This window comes from Jaculus jaculus, chromosome 8 (genome assembly GCF_020740685.1).
Source record: "Jaculus jaculus isolate mJacJac1 chromosome 8, mJacJac1.mat.Y.cur, whole genome shotgun sequence".
Classification (NCBI taxonomy): Eukaryota; Metazoa; Chordata; class Mammalia; order Rodentia; family Dipodidae; genus Jaculus; species Jaculus jaculus.
This window is the reverse complement of record NC_059109.1, coordinates 113,670,665-113,688,886: the sequence shown is the minus strand read 5'-3', so window position 1 is coordinate 113,688,886 and position 18,222 is coordinate 113,670,665. Positions and strand designations below refer to the sequence as shown.

The following is an 18,222-nucleotide window of genomic DNA, read 5'->3' as shown; positions in this document are numbered from 1 at the left end:
AATTGAGCCTCCAACTGGGAGCTAACTCCACAATACACGACCCATTTTCATTAACAAGGAGGGTCTAATGGGAGGAGGTAGATCACAGATGAGCCTAAATAATGGTACCAAACTGCCTGTATTCACTGAAATGAAAACTAATAAATTAAATTAAAAAAAAAGAAAGAGAGAAGGAGAAAAGTATTATTTATTCTTGAAGGAGTAATAATTAGTTTTGAAGAATGAGATCTCAGGAGGAGGGGAAAGAGAGAGAGAGCTAAATTGATTTTTGTATAGGTTAGGAAATACCATTAGTTTTAGTTTTCTCTATGTGACTATTCAGTTTTCCGTTGAAGAGACTATCATTTGCCCAATGTATATTTTTGGCACTTCTGTTGGAAATCTGATGGTTGTAGCTATGTGAGTTTAATTCTTTGTTATCTATTTTATGCCTTTGGATTACAAATCTAGTTTGTGCTATTATTATGATGTTTCTATTACTCCTGCTCAGTGGTATAATTTGAAGTCACATATCTGCATTTCTTTTTTTTCCCCCCTTGGGATTGCTTTGGATATTTGTGACTTAAAATTGCAGGATTATCATTTTTCAACTCATAAGTAATGTCATTTGGATATTGAAAGAGATTGTACTGAATCTTTACAACACTTTTAGTGACACAGTCACTTATGCAATATTTCTTCTGCTGTATTAACATTGGAAGTCCCACTTGTAGTGTCTTTTCCAATTTCTTTCTCCATAGTTTTAAAGTTTTCATTATTGAAGTCTTTAACATCCTGGATTATGTTTATTCTTGCATTTTATTCTTCTGTTTATTGCATATGAGATTATTATCTGGATTTCTTTGTTATCATTTCAGTATTGATGTTTAAGAAAGATATTGATTTTTGTATGTTATTTTTAAAGCATGTTACTTTTCTGAATGCCTTTAACAGCTCAAACATTTTTCTGATGATGATTTTAGAGTCTTTTACATGTAGAGAGAAAATCCAAATTTTTTCATTCTTAAGTTGCATTTTATTTCTTTCTTTTCTGTTGTCTGGCTAAGATTTCAAGTACGATATTGAATAAGTGCTAAGTGGGAAAAAAAAAAAAAGAAAGAAAGAAAAAAAAAGAATTCCAGCACTCATTTTAACAATTTTAAAAAGTATTTATTTAAGAAAGAGAGAACCCCAACACTCAGGAGGCAGAGGTAGGAGGATCACAGTGAGTTCAAAGCCACTTTGAGACTACACAGGTCAGCCTGACCTAGAGTGAGACCCTATCTCGGAAAAGAGAGAGAGACAAAGTGAGTATGGATGGGTGTGCCAGGGCCTCCTGCCACTGCAAATGAACTCCAGACACGTGCACCACTTTGTGTATGTAGCTTTATGGGGGTACTGGAGAATTGAACCCATGCTGGCAGGCTTTGCCAGTATCTTTAAATTCTGAGCCATTTGGAGCTCCAGACCCATCTTAACAATTTTTCTTTTGCTTTATATCTTTTTTTTTTCTTCAAGGTAGGGCCTCACTCTAGCCCAGACTGACCTGGAACTTACTCTATAGTCCCAGGCTGGCCTCAAACTCATGGGGTCCTCCTACCTCTGATTCCTGAGTGCTGGGATTAAAGTCATGCTCCACCAAGCCTGGTTTGACTTTGTGTCTTTTTAAATATATATGTAATTATTTATTTATTTGCAAGCAGAGAGAGATAGAGAGAAAAAGAAAAGACACAGAAAGAAAATGGGTGTTTCAGGGCCTGCAGCCACTGCAAATGAACTCTAGATGCATTGGCCACTGTGTATCTGGCTTTATGTGGGTACTGGGAAATCAAACCCAGGTCGTTAGGCTTTGCAGGCAAATGCCTTAACCACTAACCCATCTCTCCAGCCCAGTTTGTGTCTTTATAAAATTGACTGCTATCTCATATAAAAGAATATGATATTTGCTTTTGTGTTTATTCTATATAGCATGATGTCTTCAAGGACCACTCACATTGTATCATGTGTCATAATATTTTCATTTATTTATTTGAGAGAGAGGCATAGAGAGAGAAAGAGAGAGAGAGGGAGAGAGAGAATGGGTGTGCCAGGGCCTCTAGCCACCACAGACAAATTCCAGACACTTTGTGCATCTGATCTTATGGGGGTCCTGGGGAATTGAATCAAGGTTCTTTGGCTTTGCAGGCAAGCGCTTTAATCGCTAAACCATCTCTGCAGCCCAGAATATTTTTATTTTCTTTTTGGTCCTGGCAATTGAAACCAGGCCTTTGCTCATGTTAAGCACACGTTCTACCACTAAGCTATCCTCCCATCCTCTCTTTGCTTTCTTAGACTGAATGCCATTCTGTGGTACAGGCCACATTCTGCTTCCCTTCATTTGTTGATGGATTCTTGGGCCACTGCCAGAGTTTGTTCTTTGTGAATAATGCTGCTATAAACATGGGCGTATAGAGACCTTTTTTTGGATAAATATCTAGAAGTAGATAAAACTACTGGCTCAAGTAGTAATCCTATACTTGACTATTTGAGAACGTGTCAAACAGTTTTTCATATTTACATTCCCACTAGTAACACACAGGGGGCCAATTTTTCCACATCCTTGCCAACATTTACTTTTTTTTTTAGAAATGGGGTCTCATATAGCCCAGGCTAGCCGCAAATTTGCTATGCAGTTGAGGATGACCTTGAACTTCTGATCCATCTATTAACCTTCCATCCAAATGCTGGGATTATAGATGCACACCATCAACCCAGTTAATGGTATAGCTGGTGATTGAACCCAAAGGCTTCATGCATGCTAGGCAAGCAGTCCACTGAGCGAACTACATATCCCCAGCTCCATGTTCTGTCTTTAAAAAGTTGTTATTAAGGCTGGGGAGATAACTAAGGTGGTAAATTATTTGTCTTATAAGAATGGAACCTGAGTTTGATCTCCAGAACCCAGGTAGAAATAACTCACTGTGTTGTGATGGGTTTGTTAATCCCAGTGCTGGGGAGAGGGGTAGAGGCAGAGAATCCCTGGAGCTCACTGACCAGGCAGTCTAGCCTCCTTGGCAGGTTCCAGGCCAGTGAGAGACCCTGTCTCAAAAAAAACGGTGGACAGTTCCTAAGGAACAACACACACACACACAATTGTCCTGAAGTGATGTCTCACTGTGGGTTTTTCTTTCTTCCTTTCTTTCTTTGGTTTTTCAAGGTAACTCTAACCCAGGCTGACCTGGAATTCACTATGTAGTCTCAGGTGGCCTTGAACTCATGGCGATCCTCCTACCTCTGCCTCCTGAGTGCTGGGATTAAAGGTGTGCACCACCATGCCCAGGCTTCTTCTTCCTCTTTTTTTAAAAAATTAAATTAATTTAATTTATGTGAGAGAGATAGGGAGAGAAATAGGCAGGTGGAGAGAGAGAGAGAGAGAGAGAGAGAAAGAATGGGTGTGCCAGGGCCTCCAGTCACTGCAAACAAACTCCAGATGTATGTGCCCCCTTAGCTTACGTGGGTCCTGGGGAATCAAACCTGGGTCCTTTGGCTTTTCAGGCAAGCACCTTAACTGCTAAGTCATCTCTCCAGCCCTCTTTTTTTTTTTTTCTTCAAATTATTCTTTCATTTGCAAGCAGAGAGAGGGGGTAAAGAGGGAGAGAGAAGCCAGGACCTCTTGCTACTGCAAATGAACTCCAGATGCATGCACCACTTTGTGCATCTGGCTTTACATGGGTACTGGGGAATCAGACCCAGGTCATCAGGCTTGGCTTTTGTTTTTTTGAGGTAGGGTCTCGCACTAGGCCAGGCTGACCTGAATTCACCATGCAGTCTCAGGCTAGCCTCGAACTCACATTGATCTTCCTACCTCTGCCTCCTGAGAGCTGGGATTAAAGGTGTGTGCCACCACACCTGGCAGGGCATCAGGCTTTGCACACAAATGCCTTTAATTCCTGAACCATCTCTCCAGTCCCTCACTTTTTCTTTTTACTGTCTTGAGACTAGTACCTTGAATGGCATACAGGATTCACATAACAAAATGTATTGAATACCTGCTCTGTGTCAGATACTGTGCTATGGTACTGAGGAAACAGCAATAAGCAAGACGGATAAGTTTTCCCTCCTGTTGCTAATCCAGTCTAGTAGCAAAGACAGATCATAAACAACTGAGCATACTCTGTTGAAGACAAGTACATGCTGCCTGGAGAGCCTGTCTGATGGAGGGAGAGGCCAGAGTGGGTATTCTTGGGGTAGTCATACTTGAACTGAGATCTGAAGGTTATCAGAAAGAGAATCTATCTGATGGATCATGGGGCCAGAGAAAAGAATATAAAGTATTAAAAAGGTAGCTGTGGGAAGAAAAGGTAACTATAGGAGCAGATCAGAGCAAAGAGGACCATGAGATAAGTCTGGGGATGTGGTGACTGAAACAGAGATTTATTTAGCCTTTTTTTAAAATTAACTAATTAATTAGCTTATTATTATTAATTTTTTTGGTTTTTCGAGGTAGGGTTTCACTCTAGCTCAGGCTGACCTGGATTTCAAGTCTCAGGATGGCCTCAAACTCATGTTGATCATCCTACCTCTAACTCCCAAGTGCTGAGATTAAAGGCATGTTCCACCACGCCTGGTTTTTTAACTTTATTTTTATGAGAGAAAGAGCAAGAGAGGATTGGTGCACCAGGGCCTTCAGCCACTGCACTCGAACTCCAAACGTATGTGCCACCTAGTGTGCATGTGTAACCTTGCGCATCACCTTGTGTGTCTGGTTTATGTGGGACCTAGAGAGTAGAACATGGGTCCTTAGGCTTCTCAGGCAAGCGCCTTAACCGCTAAGCCATCTCTCCAGCCTTTATTTTTATTTTATATATATACATTTTTTTTTTTCGGTGCTGAGGACCGAACCCAGGGCCTTGCGCTTGCTAGGCAAGCTCATCCACTGAGCTAAATCCCCAACCCCTATATATACATATTTTTTTTTAATGAGAGAGAGAGAGGGAGAGAATTGGCGTGTGAATTCCAGCCACTGCAATCAATTCCAGATGCATGTGCCATCTTGTGCACATGGGTGACTAGCATGCTTGTGTCACTTTGTACATCTGGCTTATGAGGGATCTGCAGAGTTGAACATGAGTCCTTAGGCTTCGCAAGCAAGCACCTTAACTGCTAAACCATTTCTCCAGCCCTGGCCTCTGTTTTAGGAGCAATGATGAACCATAAAAATGGGTTTAAAATTTAATTTGATTAATTTTATCAATAGGTTTCATTATTAATTTTCACATGTATTTCATAATCATCCCCATTATCCTCAATCTTCTCTTCCGGTAGTCCTCTTCTTTCCCGAGTCTGCCTTCTGCTTGCAAGATTGTGTGTGTGTGTGTGTGTGTGTACGTGTGTGTGTGTACACATACAGCATCTAGGTTGTCAAATCGCTTTTACTAAAGGAGTGACATGATCAGATTTCTGACTTAGCCTAGTCACTGTACTGACACAAGTGGAGAGTGGATTGGAGGATACCAGGGGGCATGTGAGATGGCTCCTGCACCAGTCTAGGTGTGCAGTGTGTACTCAGCTAGTATTTGTGGAAAGAAAGAGTTCCTAAGTCCCTTTCTTAGATGAGAATGATGACTGAGTCAACAATCTACCTGCTCATCTTCTAGTGCCTGTAATGTGCATAACAGGGCCCCAATTCACACTTCGCAGATGAAGGTGAGATTCGGAGGCAAAGAAAATCATGACAGGATGGAGAGAGAACTGACGGATCTGAATCCAAGGAGGCCTCCCTACATTTTGGGAGTGCTCACTCAAGAATATTTTAGGGGCTGGAAAGAAAGGCTTAGTGGATAAGGCAGTTGCCTGCAAAGCGAGAAGACCAAGTTTCGAATCCCCAGGATCCACGTAAGCCAGCTTTTACAAACTGGCATATGCATCTGGAGCAGTGTCCTCCTGGGGTACCTATTCTCTCTCTCTGCCTCTTTCACCCTCAAATAAATAAATAAATAAAAATGTTATCCGAAAAGAATATTTTGGGAGTACTAGCTACTGCGTTCGCTAGGGTGGTAGTGGTGATGATGGGAAAAAGCAGGAAGATCATTTATAGGCAGATAACAAAGGTTTAATCATCTTTATCACCGCTGTTAATTAGACGCTATGCTAATAACGACATTGTTAAGACAGCAGGCATCGGACACCGTGCCAAGCGCCCTCCGTGTCTTCCCTCGGTTCCTCTGGATGAGGAAATACTATTTTATGCCCAAGAGTTCTACGCGGGGGGATGGAGGGCGGGGGGGGGGGGTTAAACTGAGGCCGGCAGAGCTGACACACCCAGGGGCTACTCAGGCGGCGTGGTGGAACAGGGCCGAGAGGAGAGCACACGAGAGACCCACGGGCACCCCAGCCCCGAGTCGTGAGCGCCCACGTGAGCTCGCGCGCCCCACCTCCCGCTCCCGGGGAGGGGGGGGCGGTACACGCCCGGTCACGTGGGCGAGGCCCCGCCCCCTCTCGGCCCCGCCCCGCCCCGCGCTCCCTCCCTCCCTCCCTCTCTCCTTCCCTCCCCCTCCCTCCCTCCCCGGCCCGGTCCGGCCCATCCCCCTCCCCCTGCCCCACCGGCTCCCTGAGGCCCTTGCCGGGTCGGGCTGCGGGCGGCCGGGCGCCGACGGCCGGGACAGACGGGACGCGCGCGCGCGCGTGTGAGGACGGACGCGGATCCCGAGGGCGGCGGCGGCGGCGGCAGCGGCGGCGGGGGTGGGGGGGGGGCCTGCGTACGGCGGCCCCGGGGCCGGCGCTCCGTGGAGGCCCGCCCGAGAGGGCCCGGGCGGCGCTCAGGTGAGACGGACGACGGCGACGACGACGCTGGCCTTGGTGACGGGGTTGGGCCTGCCGGGGCGTCCGCGGGGGGCTCAGCCTGATCCCCCGGCTTCGTGACGAGCTGGCGCCGCCCGGGCCTGGCGCGCGAAAAATGGCGCCGGGCGGCCGTGTGTGTGTGTGTGTGTGTCTGTGTGTGTGTATGTGTGTGTGTCTCTGTGTGTGTGTGTGTGTGTGTGTGTGTGTGTGTGTGTGTGCCGCCCGCTGCCGCCGCTCGGCCCGAGTGTGGGGCTCGGCGCGGAGCCGCCCCGCCCGGCCGCCGGCCGCGCTCGCGTCCCCGTCGCCATGTTGTTGGGGAGCGAGCGGGCCCGGGGCCTGCGGGCGGACGGGGACCGGGGACGCGGGAGGGAGGGTGCGGGGTCGCCCAGGGAGTGCTGGGCGGCCCGGGATCTAGGGGCAGCCGGACGTGGATTGCCGGGAGGAGGCGAAGAAAAGACGCTGGGTGCGCACGGAAGCCGGGTTTGTGGGTCGGTGGGCTGAGAGGATGGCAGCTCGTGGGGTCTGGGCCCACGGGCAGGGATCCGAACCCCCCCTACCCCTGGGCACCTGGGACCCGGGAGTGGGGGGGAGGCGGCCTGGCCGCGGGCGGTGGGCAAGTTCAGGCTGTCATTGCTGGGGCCATTCTTTGCCTGAAGGGGGAGGTGATTGCTTAAGACATGGGGGTACGGGCACAGAAATCACACCGAAGCGCTCCTGGCGCAGAATTCCAAGTCCTTAGGACTCCCAAAGGAACCGAGGACCTATGAGCGCCTCTCACCCCCCGCCCCCCGCTCTCCGCACACCAGGAACCCCACTACCCATCTTGGAGGTCAGCAACGCGAAAAAGGAGAGAAGGGGTTGGGGGTTGGATGTAGGAGCTGACCAGCAAAAGGTAACAAGAGAATGGAACTGGTTGGTCAGAAAACAGAGAGAGAACCTCTATCAACTCAAGCAGTTGTCTTTAAAAGGAGGGACCCGGCTGTTTGGGGGCGGTGACCCAAGGTGTCTTTCCAGGAAGGGGACTGTCCACTGCTTGAGAGCAGGGTCACCTGGGAGGTCATCTGAAAGGTCTTATCGAAGCCAGTTTGGATGGTGAAGAACAGTGGATAATGTAAAAACTACAAGGGTCGTAGAGATCATGTGTGAAGTAGTGATTTTAGCTGAGACTTGGGAAGGTAAAGTTGACCGCCTAAGATCTTATACGTTGGTGGCAAGGGGGTCTCCTGGAAATGGCCTGCTGCTTCCTCATTCTATACATGACCTTAAAGGGACTTGCTAAGTCAAACAGCATATATTACGGAACCATAACTTCTTGTTTTTATTTCATGTTTGTCAGTACAAAGGCTGAAAAGAATACAAAAAGATGGGCAAACAGCTATTGTATATTTTATACCTCATCTCCATTAGTGGAAAAAAGAAAAGTTTCTTGGGTGCTAGAGAGATGGTTTAGTGGTTAAGGGGCTTGCCTGCAAAGCCTAACGACCTAGGTTCAGTTCTCCACTGTCCATGTAAAGCCAGATGCACAAAGTGGCACATGCATCTGGAGTTCATTTGCAAGGGGCAAGAGGCCCTGACTTGCTCATTCTCTCTCTTTCTCTCCCTCTGCTTGCATATAAATAAATAAATAAATTTAAGAACTTTCAAGAGCTGGGTGTGGTGACGCACGCCTTTAATCCCAGTACTCGGGAGGCAGAGGTAGGAGAATCGCCCCAAGTTCTAGACCACCCTGAGACTACATAGTGAATTCCTGGGCTAGCCTGAGACCCTACCTCCAAAACAAAAAAAAAAGGAAGGAAAGAACCTCTTTCTATACTTTCAAAAATGTTCCTTCTTTTCTAGATGTTTATTTATTTCACAGCACAAGAAAACAAAAGCTTAAAAGGAAAACTGCAAACAAACATGATCCGTGGTAGAAACCTAGGATCGCTAGTCATGATAGAGAAGAATTCATAGTTGATTTTTTTTGTCCTTTTTTTAAACTGGCCTTAAAATATTGTTCAGCTTTTTTTCTTTTCTTTTTTTAAGAATTCATAGTTGAGCCAGGTGTAGTGTGCATACCTTTAATCCTAGCACTTGGGAGGCAAAGGTAGGAGGATTGCCATGAGTTTGAGACCACCCTGAGACTACATAGTGAATTCCAGGTCAGCCTGGGCTAGAGTGAGACCCTACCTTGAAAAAAGAGCTTTTATAATCTGAGTGGTTTTTTTTTTATTTTTAAAAAATATTTATTTATTTATTTGACAGAGAAAGAGGAAGAGGGAGAGAGAATGGGTGTGCCAGGGCTTACAGCCACTGAGTGTTTTTTTTTTTTTTTTTTTAATCCGTGGCTTCAGTTGATCAATAGAAAACATTCTTTTGAAAAATTGTATCTGTGCCAAGTACTGGCAGTTTTCTTTCTTGTCATTATTCTCTAAACCAAATGGTATAACAACTATTTGCATAACATTTATATTAGGTATTATGATCCTGTAAAGATACTTTGGATTACAGTTATATCAAAATAGCTACCAAGTATTGTGTTTGCTGGCATATATACATATATGTGTGTATATATATGCATGTTTGTATGTATATATCTTTTTTGTTTGTGTGATGCTAGGAATTGAGCCCAGGGCCTTGCCTTGGCATTGTAGTACTGAACTATAGTGCCAACCTAACAAATGGAATTCCTGTTCAATTCCTATAGTCTGTTACTTAGTTCAGAACCTTATTATTTATTCCCAAGTCTTCAGTCTAGCTTCAGTACTTCAAAAGAGTATCCATTCATCAAAAACTTTAGCCATAGGCTGGAGAGGTAGCTCAGCCATTAAGGTGCTTGCCTACAAAGACTAACTACCCAGGGTTCTATTCCCCAACACCCATGTAAAGCCAGATGCATAAAAGGGGTATGCCTCGAGTTTTTCTGTGGTGGCTGCAGGCCCTGGCGCACCCATTCTCTTTGTATCTCTCTGTGTGTCTCTGTTTGCAAATAAATAAAAACGTAAAGCTTACCATACACTCCCCTCCCAAACTAATGTACCTTTCAGGACACATTTGAAACATCATCCCTTTGAAAAACCTTTTCTGATGGCTAGAGCAAAGACACACACATCTCTGTGTCCTTATAATTTATAATTATTATCATCCTAAACTGTCATTGTTTACATGTCTGCTTCTCTCTTTGGTCTGAGTACTCAAAATGAAAGGGTTTTTTTGTGTTGTTTTTTTTTTTTGAGATAGGGGTTCGCTGTAGTCCAGGCTGACCTGGAACCTGGAATTCACTATGTAGTCTCATGGTGGCCTCAAACTCACAGCAGTCCTCCTACCTCTGCCTCCTGAGTGCTGAGATTAAAGGTGTGCACCACCTCACCTGGCCTTCTTTAAAAAAATATTTATTTATTTGAGAGAGAGAGAGAAGGGGCATGCCAGAGCCTCCACACTGAAAACTAACTCCAGACACAGGCACCACCTTGTGCACCTGGCTTACGTGGGTCCTGGGGAGTCAAACCTGGGTCCTTTGGCTTTACAGGTAAGCAAGCACCTTAACCACTAAGCCATCTCTACAGCCCCTCCCCTTTATGAGAGAGAGAGAATTGGCGTGCCAGGGCCACCAGTCATTACAATCGAACTCCAGGCACATGTGCCACCTTGTGTGCATGTGCAATTTTATGCATGCATCTCCTTGTGCATCTGGCTTATGTGGGATCTGGGGAGTCAAACATGGGTCCTTAGGTTTCGCAGGCAAGCACCTTAACCACTAAGCCATCTCTCCAGTCCAAAGTGATTCTTTTTTAAAGAACTTTTAACCCCACAAGCCTAACATAATACTTAACATGCATACAGTAAATGTCTGTTGAATCGAAGACATACCTCCTGGTAGGAATGGGGAATGACATCTGAGAGTTTACATGGAACAAGAGGGAAATCTATGAATCTGGGTGGAAAAAAAATCAACTTAACTGCTATCTAAAAGTTGCCATTTTGTTCCAATATGAATGCAGCCAACATTTCTAGTACTAACAGCATGTGTAACTTTACAACAAGAAAACAGATGCCTTGAAGTATTGATGGCCATCATGTCTTTTAAATTACAGTTACATTCACACCCATAACAAGATATTACTTTTTTAAAAAATTAATTTGAGGGCTGGAGAGATGGCTTAGCGGTTAAGCGCTTGCCTGTGAAGCCTAAGGACCCTGGTTTGAGGCTCGATTCCCCAGGACCCACGTTAGCCAGATGCACAAGGAGTGCCTATGTTTGCGGTGGCTGCAGGCCCTGATGCAGTCAGTCTCTCTCTCCCTCCCTCCCTCTCTCTCTCTCCTCCCCCCTTTTCTCTCTCAAATAAATAAATGAAACAAAAAATATTTTAAAATTAATTTGAGAGAGAAAGAGGCAGAAAGAGAGAATGGGTACACCAGGGCCTCCAGCCACTGCAAAAGAAACTTCAGATGCATGTGCCACTTTGTACATCTGGCTTTATGTGGGTAGTGGGGAATTGAACCTAAGTCCTTAGGCTTTGCAGGCAGGTTCCTTAACTGTTAAACCATTCCTTTAGCCCTATATCTTCTTTCACTTATTAAAGGGCTTTTTGTTGTTGTTGTTTTGTTTTTCAAGGTAGAGTTTTGCTTTAGCCCTGGCTGACCTGGAATTCATTCTGGGTGTCTCAGGGTGGGGTGGCCTTGAACTTATGGTGATCCTACCTGCGCCTCCCAAGTGTTGGGATTAAAGGTCTGCACCACCATGCCTGGCATCTAAAGTTTTTTTTGTTTCTGTGGTTTTTTTTGTTCTAATATTTCAGGGACTGGAGAGATGGTTTAGCAGTTAAAGTGCTTGCCTGCAAAGCCTAAGGGCCCATGTTCAACTCCCCAGATCCCATGTAAGCCAGACACACAAGGCCATGCATGCTCGAGGTGCATAAGGTAGAACACGCATCTAGAGTTTGATTATAGTGGCTGGAGGCCCTGGTGCACCATTTTTTCTCTCTCTTCCTGTCTCTTTCATTACAAAAAAAACCAAAACAGTCTATTGGGCTTGCCTCAAAAAAAAAAATACTTTGAACCCGGCATGATGGTGCATGCCTATAATCCCTAGCACTTGGGAGGTAGAGGTAGGAGGATCACTGAGTTCAAGGCCACCCTGAGACTACATAGTGAATTCCAGGTCAGCCTGAGCTAGAGAGTGAGACTGTACCTCAAAACAGCAACAACAAAAAAAATTTCATTTATTTGTATGACATAGAGAGGGAGGCAGGGGGAAAGGGAGAGAAGGAGTGCACCAGGGCCTCTCGCTACTGCAAGTGAAGTCCAGACATAATGTGTAGCATTGTGCATCTGGTTTTACATGGGTACTATGGAGTTGAGCTTGGGTCCCTAGGCTTTGCTGATAAGTCCCTTAACCACTAAGGCATCTCTCCAGCCTCTAGATCTGACTTTATAATGTAGTATAAAGAAGTATATGTAGGACTGGGGATCTAGCTCAGCTGATGGAGTACTTGCCTAACTTGCTTGAAGCTCTGTGTTTGATTCTCAGCATTTAATAAACCAAGCATGGTCATGCATGCCTGTAATCTTAAGCAAAGGCAAGAGGATAAAAAAAATGCAAGATCGGGCTGGAGAGATGGTTTAGCAGTTAAGGTGCATGCCTGCAAAGCCAAAGGACCCATGTTCCACTCCTAAGGACCTGTGTAAGCCAGATGCACAAGGGGCCGCACACATCTGAAGTTTGTTTGCAGTGGCTGAGGCCCTGGCAGGCCCATTCTCTTTCTCTTTACCTGCCTACTTCTGTATCTCTGTCTCTCAAATAAATAAATAAAAATTTTAAAACGGGAGGGGCTGGGGAAATGGCTTAGCAGTTAAGGCATTTGCCTGCGAAGCCTAAGGACCATGGTTCAGTTCCCCAGGACCCACGTAAGCCAGATGTACAAGGGGGTGCATGAGTCTGGAGTTCGTTTGGAGTGGCTCTAGGCCCTGTCAAGCCTATTCTCTCTTTCTCTCTCTCAAATAAATAAATAAAATATTAAAGTTGCCCTTTATTAAAAAAGAAAAGAAATGAAAGATCATCCTTAGCTACATAACCAATTTGAGGCTGAATGGGCTACATGAGTTCCTGTGTCAAAGAAAAAAAGAATGAAAGAAAGAAGGGAGGAAGGGAAAAGAAAAGAGGAAATAAGAAAAATGAAATTCCAGGTATTCAGAGCCAGCATTGTGAGGTTTTTTTGTTTGTTTTTGTTGTTGTTTTGTCTAGCTTTCTAGGTTGATATTGTGGCTGTCAAAGAGATATTTTTGAAACAGTGAGATAAGGACAAAAATGATCACAGATAAGGGAGATATTGTTTTTTTATTTTTAAAACATTGCAAAGATGTTAAATGCAGTGTACTTTTTGCTTAGAAAAATCAGAAATTGGGCTGGAGAGATGGTTTAGCAGTTAAGGTACTTGCCTGCAAAGCCAAAGGATCCAGGTTTGATTCTCCAGTACTCTTGTAAGCCAGATGCAAAAGGTGGCACATGCAACTGGAGTTCATTTGCAGTGGCTAGAGACCCTGGTGTGCCCATTCTCTTCCTCTCTCCCTCTCTCTCTGTCTCCATCTTTCAAATAAATAAATAAAAATAAAATATTGTTAAAAATTGGAAATCTCAGCAGATATAAAAGGCAGGGTAAGATGCATAAAGTATTACTAGAGTATAGGAAAATGACAGCTTCCTGTATTAGAGTTAGTACAGTATGGCCCATAGTTCAAACTGTCCATAATCTGTTTTTGTAAATAAAATTCCATTGGAACACAAGTACACTCATTTACATATTGTGTATGGCTACTTTTGTGTCACTAGTGGCAAAATTGAACAGCTATGACAAAGAACCTATATCACAGGCTGAAAGATTATTTTACAAAGTCTTTGTCAACCCTTTATCTATGGGGTGTGCATATTAGATGTTCAACTTTTACGTTCCCACTCAATTTCTTTTCTTTTTTTAAATTTTATTTATTTTTATTTATTTGAGAGCAACAGAGAAAGAAGCAGATAGAGAGAGACAGAATGGGCACACCAGGGCTCCAGCCACTGCAAACGAACTCCAGATGCATGCACCCCCCCCACCCCAGTGCATCTGGCTTACGTGTGTCCTGGGGAATTGAGTCTGGGGTTCTTAGGCTTCACAGGCAAGCACTTAACAGCTAAGCCATCTCTCTAGTCCACATTCAATTTCTATACTGGGGAGAAATAACTATCTTGTTTCTGCCTTTGTGGCTAGATCCTACACATTCTGTGTACCTGCAACATGACATAGACTACTGGATATTTCTTTCTTTTTTGGGAGGTCGAGGTAGAGTTTTGCTGTAGCCCAGGCTGACCTGGAACTCACTGTGTAGTTTCTGGCTGGCCTTGAACTCATGGTGATCCTCCTACCTCTGCCTTCCAAGTGCTGGGATTACAGATGTGTGCCACCATGCCTGGAATCCTGGATATTTTTTTAAATATTTTTATTTATTTATTTGTACACACACACACACACACACACACAGAGAGAGAGAGAGAGAGAGAGGGAGAGAGGGAGAGAGAGAGAGAAAGAATGGGCATGCCAGGGCCCCCAGCCGCTGCAGTCAAACTCCAGATGCATGTGCCACCTTATGCATTTGGCTCACTTGGTTCCTGGGGAATTGAATCTGGCTCCTTTGGTTTTGTAGGCAAGTGCCCTAACCATTAAGTCATCTCTCCAGCCTCCTTTGCCCATTTTTTTTTTGTTTGTTTGTTTTTGTTTTTGTTTTTTTCTTTTGGTTTTTCAAGGTAGGGTCTCTAGTCCAGGCTGACCTGGAATTCACTATGTAATCTCAGGGTGGCCTTGAACTCACAGCGATCCTCCTACCTCTACCTCCTAGTGTTGGGATTAAAGGTGTGTTCCACCACACCCTGCCAGCTCTGCCATTTTTCACTGGATTATCTTTTTCAAATGATGCCTTTACACATTCTGATTATTAATTCTTTGCTTATATGTATTACAAATGTCATTTTCTAGATTATTCCTTATTTTATTTATTTTTGGTTATTCAAGGTAGGATCTTGCTCTAGCCCAGGCTGACCTGGAATTCACTATGTAATCTGAGGCTGGCCTTGAACTCACAGTGATCCATCTTTCTATCTCTTTCTCCCAAGTGCTGGAACTAAAAGCATGCGCCACCATGCCTGGCTGTTTCTTATTTTAAATATCTGGGGATTGAGGGTATATAGCTTAGTGTTAGAGCATTTGCCTATATGCTTAAGGCCTTGTGTTTTAGTCCCTAGCACTGCAAAAATAAATAAAAACAAACACGTTTAAGGTTTTTACGAAGTTATGAATTTTAATGCATTTGGTTTTACTTTTTCCTCCCCTAAGATTTTTTTGTTGTTGTTGTTTTTGTTTTGTTTTTCGAGGTAAGGTCTTACTCTGGCTCAGACTGACCTGGAATTCACTATGTACTCTCTCGGTGGCCTTGAACTCTCGGAGATCCTCCTACCTCTGCCTCCTGAGTGCTGGGATTAAAGGCATGATGCGCCACCACCCCCAGCTCCCCTAAGATTTTGAAGTTATTTTGTATGTTATCTTCTAGAATCTCTTGTTTTGCCTTTAATGTTTAGAACTCTAATTCATCTGGAATTCATTTGTGTGTAGAATGAGGTAGAGTGCTATTTCATATTTTACCCTATGGTAATAAGTGATCCTAATATCATATGTTGAAGGGTGCTTGTTTACCACTTGTGAGCTTTTTGTTGAAATCTGATGTGCTAATTTCAGCTCTGCTGCTTGCCATTTGTGTGACCTGGGACAAATTTATGCAACTTTTTTGTGCCTCAGCTTCCTCATCTTTAAGGATGATAGTAGTAAATAGAGTTACTAAAAGGATTAAATGAGTTAATTTTTTTTATTTATAACTTCCATAATTATAGACAACAAACCGTGGTAATTCCCTCCCCCCACATTTCCCTTTGCAACTCCAATAAGTTAAATTCTTTTAAAAAATATTTTTACTTATTTATTTGCAAGCAGGGAGAGAGATAAAGAGAACAGAGACAAAGAGACAGAATGGGCACACCAGGGCCTCCATCCCTGAAAACGAACTCAAGACACATGCACCACTGTGCATCTAGCTTTATGTGGATACTGAGGAATCCAACCCAGGTCATTAGTCATTACAGACAAGCACTTTAACCTCTGAGCCATCTCTCCAGCTCCTGCTTTTGCTTTTAGTTAGTATTTTACAAGGTGATTTTGTCTCATTATTTTATTTGTTTTTACAATACTAAGGATCAAATTGTTTTGTATTTTTTTGACAACTTCCATAATTGTAAACAATATCCCAGGGTATTCTCTTCCTCCCCCCCCCCTTTCCCCTTTGAAACTCTACTCTCCATCATATCCCCTCCCCCCGCAATCAGCTTCTCTTTTATTTTGATGTCATGATCTTTTCCTCCTATTATGATGGTCTTGTGTAGGTAGTGTCAGGCACCGAGGTCATGGATATCCAGGCCATTTTGTGTCTGGAGGAGCATGTTGTAAGGAGTCGTTCCCTTTTGGCTCTTACATTCTTTCCACCACCTCTTCTGCAATGGACCCTGAGCCATGGAAGGTGTGATTGAGATATTACAGTGCTGAGCACTCCTCTGTCACTTCTTCTCAGCACCATGATGCCTTCTGAGTCATCCCAAGGTCACTGCCATCTGAAAAGAGAAGATTCTCTAGCCAAAAGTGAGAGTAGTATTAATATATGGGTATGAACATTTAAAGAAGTGCTTATTGGGCAATTTGGTGAGCATAGTATATACTTTTTAAAAAATTTTATTTATTTATTTGAGAGAGAGAGAACATGAGTGCACCTGGGCTTCCAGCCACTGCAAACAAACTCCAGACGCATGCACCACCCTGTCCATCTGGCTTATGTGGGTCCTGGAGATTTGAACCAGGATCCTTTGGCTTTGTAGTCAAATGCTTTAACCGCTAAGCCATCTCTTCAGCTCCCATAGCATATACTTCTAGCCAGACAGTAGCAGACGTTATACTTCTAGGACTCATGACTGCCCCTGTTGTAGGTTTTCAGTATCAGGGATGTATTCCCTCCCATGGGGTGGGCCTCCAGTAGAGTGTGGTTGGTTTCCCCCATAATAGATGTGACACTATTACACCTGTTGGCTCATTTGGCCTGGCTGACCAAATACAAGGCTTGCAGTATCCACTGTTGGGTATCTTCACTGGTGTTTCTCTCTCTCCCATTGAACTGCATGCAGCATGTTTTTTTCCAGCTTTCTTTCAGCTGGTCTGCATGGAGGAGGTTTTTAGCTCAGGTCCAGCAGGGTTTCTCAGTGATATTACAGCCCAAGTATGTGGAGTTTTTAGCAACAGAATCTTACCATCTAATCCTGGAGGGAAACCAACGGCCTCAGCAATGGCCTGTAATGTTTTGGGGGCATCAGGGACATCCCTGGCCAACAACTCACTTGAAGGGATTCTATCCCTGGCACTGAAAATTTTCTAGGAACATTCTGTGGCTCCTGTGTGTTCCATTGTCCAAAAAAGTATGTTTCTATATGACTTATTCATATCCTCTTAGATTTTGATTAACCCTTGTGGTGGTTTGATTCAATTATCTCCCATAAACTTAGGTGTTCTGAATGTTAGGTTGCCAGCTGATGGAGATTTGGGAATTAACACCTCCTGGAGGGAGTGTATTGTTGGGGGTGGGCATATGGGTGCTCTAGCCAGTTTCCCCATGCCAGTGTTTGGCACACTCTCTTGTTGCTGTTGTCCACCTTATGTTGGCCAGGAGGTGATGTCCACCCTCTGCTCATACCATCATTTTCCCTGCCATTGTGGAGCTTCCTCTCGAGCCTGTAAGCCAAAATAAACCTCTTTTTCCCACCTCAGCCCTCCCTCCACCTTTCCTTACTCAGTCTCTTCCCCTGACCTCACTTAGGCTTTTTCACCCCATTACTCTGTTTTTCTACTTACATATATACAATACCATCCTATTTGGTCCCCACTCCCTTTCTTTCTATTCCCTTTATATCTCCTTTCTTGCTTACTGGCCTATGCTACTGAGTTTTCTTCCTACTCACACAAGTCCAATCATTTGTAGCTAGGATCCACATATGAGAGAGAACATGCGACATTCGGTTTTCTGTGCCTGGTTACCTCACTTAGTATAACCCTTTCCAGATCCATCCATTTTCCTGCAAATTTCATAGCTTCATTTTTCTTTACTGCTGATTAGAACTCCATTGTATAAATGTGCCATATCTTCATTATCCATTCATCAGTTGAGAGGCATTTAGGCTGGTTCCATTTCCTAGCTATTGTGAATAGAGCAGCAGTAAACATGGTTGAGCAAGTATCTCTAAGGTAGTGAGACAAGTCCTTATTATATATGCCTAGGAGTGCCATAGCTGGGTCATATGGTAGATCTATTTTTAGCTGTTTC

At 44.1% G+C, this 18,222-nt stretch overlaps 1 protein-coding gene across 7 annotated transcripts in view; it reads left to right on the top strand.

Moving 5' to 3' along the window:
- The first annotated feature begins 6,712 nt into the window (after positions 1-6,712).
- The window catches only part of Ncoa6 (nuclear receptor coactivator 6), a 139,378-nt gene continuing 127,868 nt past the window's right edge, over positions 6,713-18,222 (top strand). For 4 of the 7 annotated variants that reach the window (XM_045155744.1, XM_045155743.1, XM_045155742.1 and 1 more), the window contains exon 1: positions 6,715-6,780. The gene's annotated coding sequence lies outside the window, so the exon portion shown is untranslated. Of the gene's footprint in view, positions 6,781-7,212; positions 7,262-18,222 lie in introns of those variants that run through there. The other 3 variants (XM_045155745.1, XM_045155741.1, XM_045155740.1) reach the window with 3 other exon arrangements.